The sequence below is a fragment of the Phallusia mammillata genome, chromosome 6, assembly GCF_965637545.1.
Source record: "Phallusia mammillata chromosome 6, kaPhaMamm4.hap1.1, whole genome shotgun sequence".
NCBI lineage: Eukaryota > Metazoa > Chordata > Ascidiacea > Phlebobranchia > Ascidiidae > Phallusia > Phallusia mammillata.
The window spans coordinates 7,075,407-7,082,704 of NC_137257.1; the positions used below are offsets into that span (position 1 = coordinate 7,075,407).

General features: G+C 36.6%; 1 long non-coding RNA gene across 1 annotated transcript; it reads left to right on the forward strand.

The window, feature by feature from the left end:
- Positions 1–267: 267 nt before the first annotated feature.
- On the forward strand, positions 268–2,417 carry LOC145232932 (uncharacterized). The gene is made up of 2 exons (XR_013860969.1): positions 268–1,165; positions 1,457–2,417. It is a non-coding gene; the product is annotated as an uncharacterized LOC145232932 (long non-coding RNA).
- Positions 2,418–7,298: the final 4,881 nt, after the last annotated feature.

Here is a 7,298-nt window from a genome sequence, read left to right on the forward strand (position 1 = left end):
CGAAAAACCTTCTCAGATGTGATGTCATTTTGGATGTAAGCAGCTACACCTCCGCCTCTTGAGTTGGGTCTACTGCATGGGTGAAGTGTGTGGTTGGGTAGGAAAAGGCTAAAGATCTTCGTCATGCCTGCACCGTGTCTCCGGTGGACAAACTGCATTGCAGTTTGGAAATATTGCTATGTTTTTGAATGAGGAAAAGTGCTTCCTTTAGCCATGTTTTCCAGTGCAGTGCATGTATTTTCATTTACATAAATACTTTGAGGTGGTTACGCGACTAAGAGCAACATACCCCATTCCCTGTGTGAAAATTTTACCCATATTTACAACAATTTTGTTAACAGTTTCTCCTTGTATCTTGTGAACTGTGCATGGCCATGCTAATTTAAATGGATATTGATGGCGTACTCGCTTTATTTGATGACTGGCTTCAGGTTCCAATAACACTGCAGCTTTTGAGAAATTGGCAGGACATTGTGATTTTCGCTTTTTTGCTCCTACTTCGTGATTATCAAAAATGACTGCAATGTGGTCAGGAAGGTCAAAACGCTTCTGACCATCAATGATTTGTTCAACTATTCCTATTACTCCATTCACTAATCCATCAGAAACATCTACATTGGAAATGACCAAAACTCTAGCTCCAACAGCAACAGAAATTTCATCTGGCAGAGATGGATGATCTTTTTTACTGAATGTGTTTATCACGTAACTGTTGACTTTAATGTTGCAAGCATTTTTTATTGTGGTCATCTACTTTAGCATTCGTTCCTTGTAAATGCAGGAGAGCATCTCTAGGATAGTCCGGATGCCAGTCAGTCAGTCGCATTTGCAAGGTGGTTTGTTCTTCAATTGAAATAGGATCAAACTTTTTTCTTATTCTAAATCTGTTGAGAAGTCTAGCAAAATACGCATCTTCTTTCTGTCGCTTTATCTTTGTAAGCTCGGACATGTGAAACTGAGACCAAAGATCATGGCCAAGAGTGTCAGGCTTATACTTAAGCAGTGAAGTGCCACATACTGGTGGGATCTGGTAGAAATCTCCAACCGTCAGGATTGAAATATTTCCAAAAGTGGAATCTGGGTTGGCAGGTCTTGGGAATTTGATTGAGGCGCTAGGTTATTGCATCATGAAGTTTTGGTCCACCATTAAGACCTTTCAAAGCATGTAACTATTAGTACAAAACGTATTTTAGGCATGTAGTGATAATGAACCATTTCTACATCATCTATGACAAGGATTTTAAAATGCTGTAGTTTTGATCGTAGTGTAGTCAATTTTTCAGTGGTGTGTATGTCTTTTTAGGCTTGATGATGTTTAAAGAAGAATGGATGGTTGCTCCACCTACAAAGCACATTTATTTCTTAATTTCTATAAACTTGTATATATTTTAAACACTAACCGATGTTGAAAGCTGCAGTATGGTGGCCCATTGTTATCAATCACTTTTTTTGAAAGGAAAAGAAAAAGGGAAAAAGGAAAAGGAGCCCATCGCTATCATTCCGATGCTTTTTCAATGGGCGATGGCCACTGATCTAGAAAAAAGCCTGGATAGCGCATCCAAGCGGAAAAGTAAAGCCTACATGGAGCGTACGGCGGCCATATTGGAAGGATCACCTGCGTCAGGCGGTGGCTGCGTCAAGAACGTTATTATGACTAAATTCAGCGATAGTGCAAAGTTTTTGTAGTGTGTTTCAGTATTTTTGTGTTGATTTCTGGTCCTATTAATATATTTTCCTTAATATACGTATATTACGCGGTTCTGTGAAGAAAAATTGCTGATGTCGTCGGTTTTAAATTTTATCTATTTCACCTACGCAGGTATTCAGCAGCTAAGATATATATTTATGCAATTGTTAGTACTTATTTTATCTAAAAAGAGACAATTTGACAAAGATGCTACATGCAATGAACCCTCAAAAAAACTTTTATTGCTTGTTTTAAATCTTAACTGAGGATTAAAAAATACTATTTTGCTATGCTATTTTCTGATGTTTATTTTGCTATGCTATTCCAGTGTTTTTTGCTGAAGATGGCGAAGTCGGGCTTTGTGTAGCATTTGGATATCATTTTGAATAATTTGAACTTATGATTGTCCATGAATGGTCGACACTTTGGAATGAGGAACATCCATCAACACTGACAATCCTAGGCGCCGAGTAGGCGGTGGCGGGGTGGCGCCGCCACCTTGGGTTTCTAGAGCACGGTGGCGGCCACCGTGGATATTTAGGTTAGTTTGTAGCGGTTTTGCACAAAGCATGGAAAAGTCTGATCAAAAACTGGGTATATTTTGCTTTAAAAACAAGCTTGCTGCCGAAAAAGCAACAAAACATTTCTCAAAACTACAACCTGGTTTCGTCAGTACCTCCTTTATGACGTCAAACACACCATTGTTTGCAAGTAAATGTTTGGTAATTATTGTGTACAATGCGAATGTTTTGTAATAAATGGTTATCTTAGGTCATATAAAATTATAAAGCAACAGCACCTTGACGAAACATTTTATGGATGATAAACGTTAGGCTACAGCAACGTGTTCCAAATCAAATATTATTTCAAAAATTTATTTTCCTTTAATGGTGAAAATAACGGCCCAAATAGACGAAAAAAGCGACATGCTTTATTGTTCAAACGTTTCGGCAAATGCTCATGCCATCATCAGTTCCTTTTTTTTGCGAATGTTGCATTCTGTTGGAAGTATATTGGGTGTTTGAGCTCTTGTGGCTGCACGCATTTGTGACGTCACTTGATGTGACGTCATATTTTTCGTTCGCCACCTTGCATTTTTGTAAAACTCGGCGCCTATGCTGACAATGCTATTGTTTCAGGAATTTCATTGGCTTTTGGTAATTTTCTGTAGCGATAAGCATGCATTGAAATCTTTTTTCTGTGTCCTGGCATTGGGTAGCTACCCTAGAATATGATGACTTAAAGACATCCCCTCTATCCAGCCAAGACAGAAAGTTATGGTGAACTGGCAAAGAAGGTGAACTAAGTGCTTCAATGCAACTGAAACAAAGTGCTCGTTTTTGACCTTCTTTCTTATATCCTCCAATGTATGAAATTGGTCTTGTTTTATTGACAGACAATGTTTGTATTGCTGGAACATCTGCATAATCGTGATTATTTTGAAGTGAAACCCAGTCTTCTAAATCATATGTTCTAATTAATGCAAAATGTGAAATTTACTTATTTCTGATCCTGCATGTATAATCTTGATTTTGGCAATTGCCATTTTTTCTGTGATGGTGCTTCTTCATAGAAGGCGCTTGCATACTGCTTTAAATAGCAGCCCCCAACAGAATGAAATATAAAAAGCTCTAAATGGGCTTTACTGAATTTGTACATTAACAAATACTTTAAGGGTGAGTCATTTTCGTGTACTAAATCATGAAATATACTTCCAGTAGATTGTTTGAACCTTCAGTAAAGTCAAAAACTTATTGAAGCCATTTAAAGCCATGGGCAAATAGATTCAGGAAATTCATTACTTTAAAGTTTAAACACATGATCAGACAATCTAAGAAACTGTATGGTAGCTTATCTACCAGTAAATTCTTTTAACCTGAGTTATGTAGCCTAATCATTTGAATCAACAACACTGGGACTTAAGACTGTGCGACAGGATTAACCTTCATCTTTTGTTGGTGCCATTTGATATATATGTTTCAATTTCAGTTGTTGTTTAATATATTCTCATTCTTTCATGTATATAATGTTCCAATTCATTATTTCAATTAATACAATTTAATTATCACCTGCTGTGGATGTATTGGTAAATTCTTAAATCTTGTGGAAACAGCATCCTCTCTCAGAGTGATAATTTTGCCAGTATATTTCATATTTTTTTCCATAAAATGGTCCGAGCAAACCAGAGAGTGTTTGCTTGGATCTCAAGTTTGCCTGCCAATGTTATTTATCCAGACGTTTAGACGGTCTGACTAAGATGCCAAGCTAGGAGCAAATGTGGGTAAAATAGTAATGAAGAAACTGGAGTTGTTGTGAGTTTAATATTGAGATTAACTTACCACTTGAATGACAATTAATAGACCACATAACCAAGTGATTGTATCTTTATTAATCCCACCTGGAATCGAACCAGGGTCCCTTGCCGTAAAGCAAGTGTGATCAACCACTACACCACAGGATTTGACAAAATGTATACATCACTTGGATAAATAGGTACTACTACACTACAATATATGACTGTGAAGAAGGTCTGCTTGTTTTGTACAATTATAATGGTAAAAAATCTGTATTTATATCACAGCAAACACTAATCCTCCAATTCAATACAACTAAAATCAGCTTTGCCTCAGTTGCCATCATCACTATAACTCAAACAAAATGTGAAAAATATGTCCTGCTTGTGACATGTACGGGGATATTTGCGCTTTGTACAGCTCTCTCCATCATCACTGCCTTCGCCGTTACGTTTACTTCTACCGTTTTAGCTTTTCTTTTGTTGCAACCGAATGCACAACAATGTGTACCTGCTTTGCCCATTGTACCAGGTGATCCTTCCAATATGGCGGCAAAACCTACGCACATGCTTCAAAAATCCCCTAATCGCAACGCCTGGTTGCGCTATCCAGGTTTTTTTCTAGATCAGTGGCGATGGCCCATCGCTATCAAAATCCACAGACATCATATGCGCTATGACAATTATGGTAAGCACTTTTTTACAGTCAGTAGGGCATTAACAACGGTAACCACAGCCTGTGGTTGTTACGTCACAAGAGGATTGTTGCCAGTTTGGCGCGGGTTTGAATGTGGAGTTTAGACAGCTTAAAGCAGGGGTTCCCAACTGGGGGTACTCGTACCCCTTGGGGGTACGAAATTTAATATCAAGGGGTACGAAGATGCTTGAGCCACAGAGCAGCTTTTAAAATAGATTTCACAGTACAGTTTTATTTTGGAATTGTAAATGATATTATGCCATTACGGTCTTTGCTTTTAAAAAACAATTAACTACAAATAATTGTTGTTATTTAGTATGAAGTCTCATTGTCTCATAACAATGCTTTTTTACTTGCTGCCAGCAATAAACAACAAAGCACACAGTTAGGAAGAAAATGCACAGATAAAGGAGGCATTCAATGTGGTCGCGCTGTAAATTTGCTACAAACGGTTAATTTATTGTTTGTGATTTTTGCATTTTTTGTGTTTACCGTTTAATAGAGCTATAAAAGCTAATTAATTTAGCAATATATATCTGAAAAATTCCATCAGATTTTTTTGGGGGTACGAAGAATGCTCTGACCTGACAAAGGGGTACGAGTAGCAAAAAAGGTTGGGAACCCCTGGCTTAAAGGCTAAGAGGCAAAGAGAAAATAAAGGCCCGTAATGTTTAAAATCCGTTAATTGTGCCACACTTGCGCAAAGGTTGTCTGCGAAATATTTTAAAAAACCTTTCGTTGAAAGGTTAAGACAGTTGAGTTGAAAGTTAAAGAGATTTACAAGTTGTGCTGCTATCTTGTTTGTGTAAATAATCAGATTTAACTGTTTGTAATGGTATTTTCCACAAAACCATTTGAACAGGTTTACAATAAAACTGGAAATTGGAGCCAGCTGATGGTTTAAAATATTAATGTACATAATTTTTCTTGTCACAATAAATATGAGAACTTGATGTTTATCTTTGTATTGCAGATTGTTAATATAATAAACAATATATTTGTTTTAAAGCCTGAAGACCAGGGAACGCCGATCGCAGGAGGTAAACATGTTTTAATAGCTTGATATTGATTTTTTAGCCACTTGTTGCTCTCTGTGATATTGAAACCAGTTATTTTTATTTTTTTAAACTAACCTGTTTTCCCCTTGACATAACACTTTAACACACAAAGTTGTATCATTGAAATATTTCAAGTAGAGAATGCTTGTGACAAAAAGCAGTGCTTGGGCAGCTAATTTTTAGTTGTTTATCTAAATGTAAAAGTGTTCTATGAATAAAATAATCTGCACTTGATTTAAGAAAATAAAAGTAAACACACAAAATGTAGCACTTGTCTTGAATGCAGTCATGACAAAGACATAATATATTGTGACAAAATTGCAGTTGAGCCCCCCTTGCAGTTTGTATAGTTCCCCCAAAAGCATGTGTCACATCTAACCTGCAAATATATATTAAAAGAGTGACATATGCGTAATGAAATACGACTGAAATTGTGAACATAAGTACCCATGAAGACCAAGCTGTCTGAGAATGACACTTTTTTCTAGTTGAAACATTGTTTCAAAACTTCACAAAATATAAGATCTTCAGGGGTAACCACTGATGGCACACCACCATGATTGCATATATACAAGATATTAATATTTTATATCACTTGATAGAACATTACAAAGATATATGACCAAACTAAGGGATAGAAAAAGCAAAAAAATGACCAAAAGGAGTGAAATCAATTAGTATTCCTTTTAGGCAGATGACCAAAAATTTCTACTTAATGGAAGCCACCATATTAACATTATCAAGTTGTACTAGAAGTTGAAACCCCCACTGAAAACCTAGTATTGCTGTGTTACTTTAATAGAAGGTAGTGGTTACACTACACCTCCCATATTCTATGACATCTTGTAGCAGTGGGAATGCCGGCCAATTACAATTCAATGCATTTTTGGCATTTGAAAAGTCGATTACAATGAATATAAAAAATTGTTCTATCTGACTCATTTGCAATGTTTTGTCCGAATGTCTTAGTGCTTTTAGTCAGTGTCCATCTTGCTGGCCCTGTCTCTGGACTCCCTCTATAGAGGGCTTTCTATAGAAAGCATTTGCGGTTGTTTTTTAATAACCATTTAAACTTTAAATGAAATTTTAAAGTGCAAAGCTAAATAAACACATAGGAACACTATACACGGACTTGAAAAGTAGTTTAAACACAAACATTACTGCCAAGGTAGTGGTGTATATAGAATGCATCGTTCAGACGTTTCGACAATCTCTGTTGTCATCATCAGTGCATGTTTTGAGGAGATAAATCTTTCCAACATAAAATTAGCCTGTGAAAAATATTACCAAGCTCCGCAAGGCACATGCGATGTGTTGGCAACAGATCGGGGAGCTTCATGCAGAATGCTTGACCAAGTAAAGCAAAACGTTTTTCCACATCAGATTTTTGGAATCAAGTACACAAGTCCACAAAGCTTCTTCTACAGTTTTATTAAAACCGCATCATGCTGTGTGCCCAAGTCAATTTCAATTAGTACTTTGCTGAAAGCTGGCAAGCTTATTAAAAATGAAGTTAAAGTCATCTCAACACAGCTGGAGTCAGTTGGAGTAATTCATCATTAC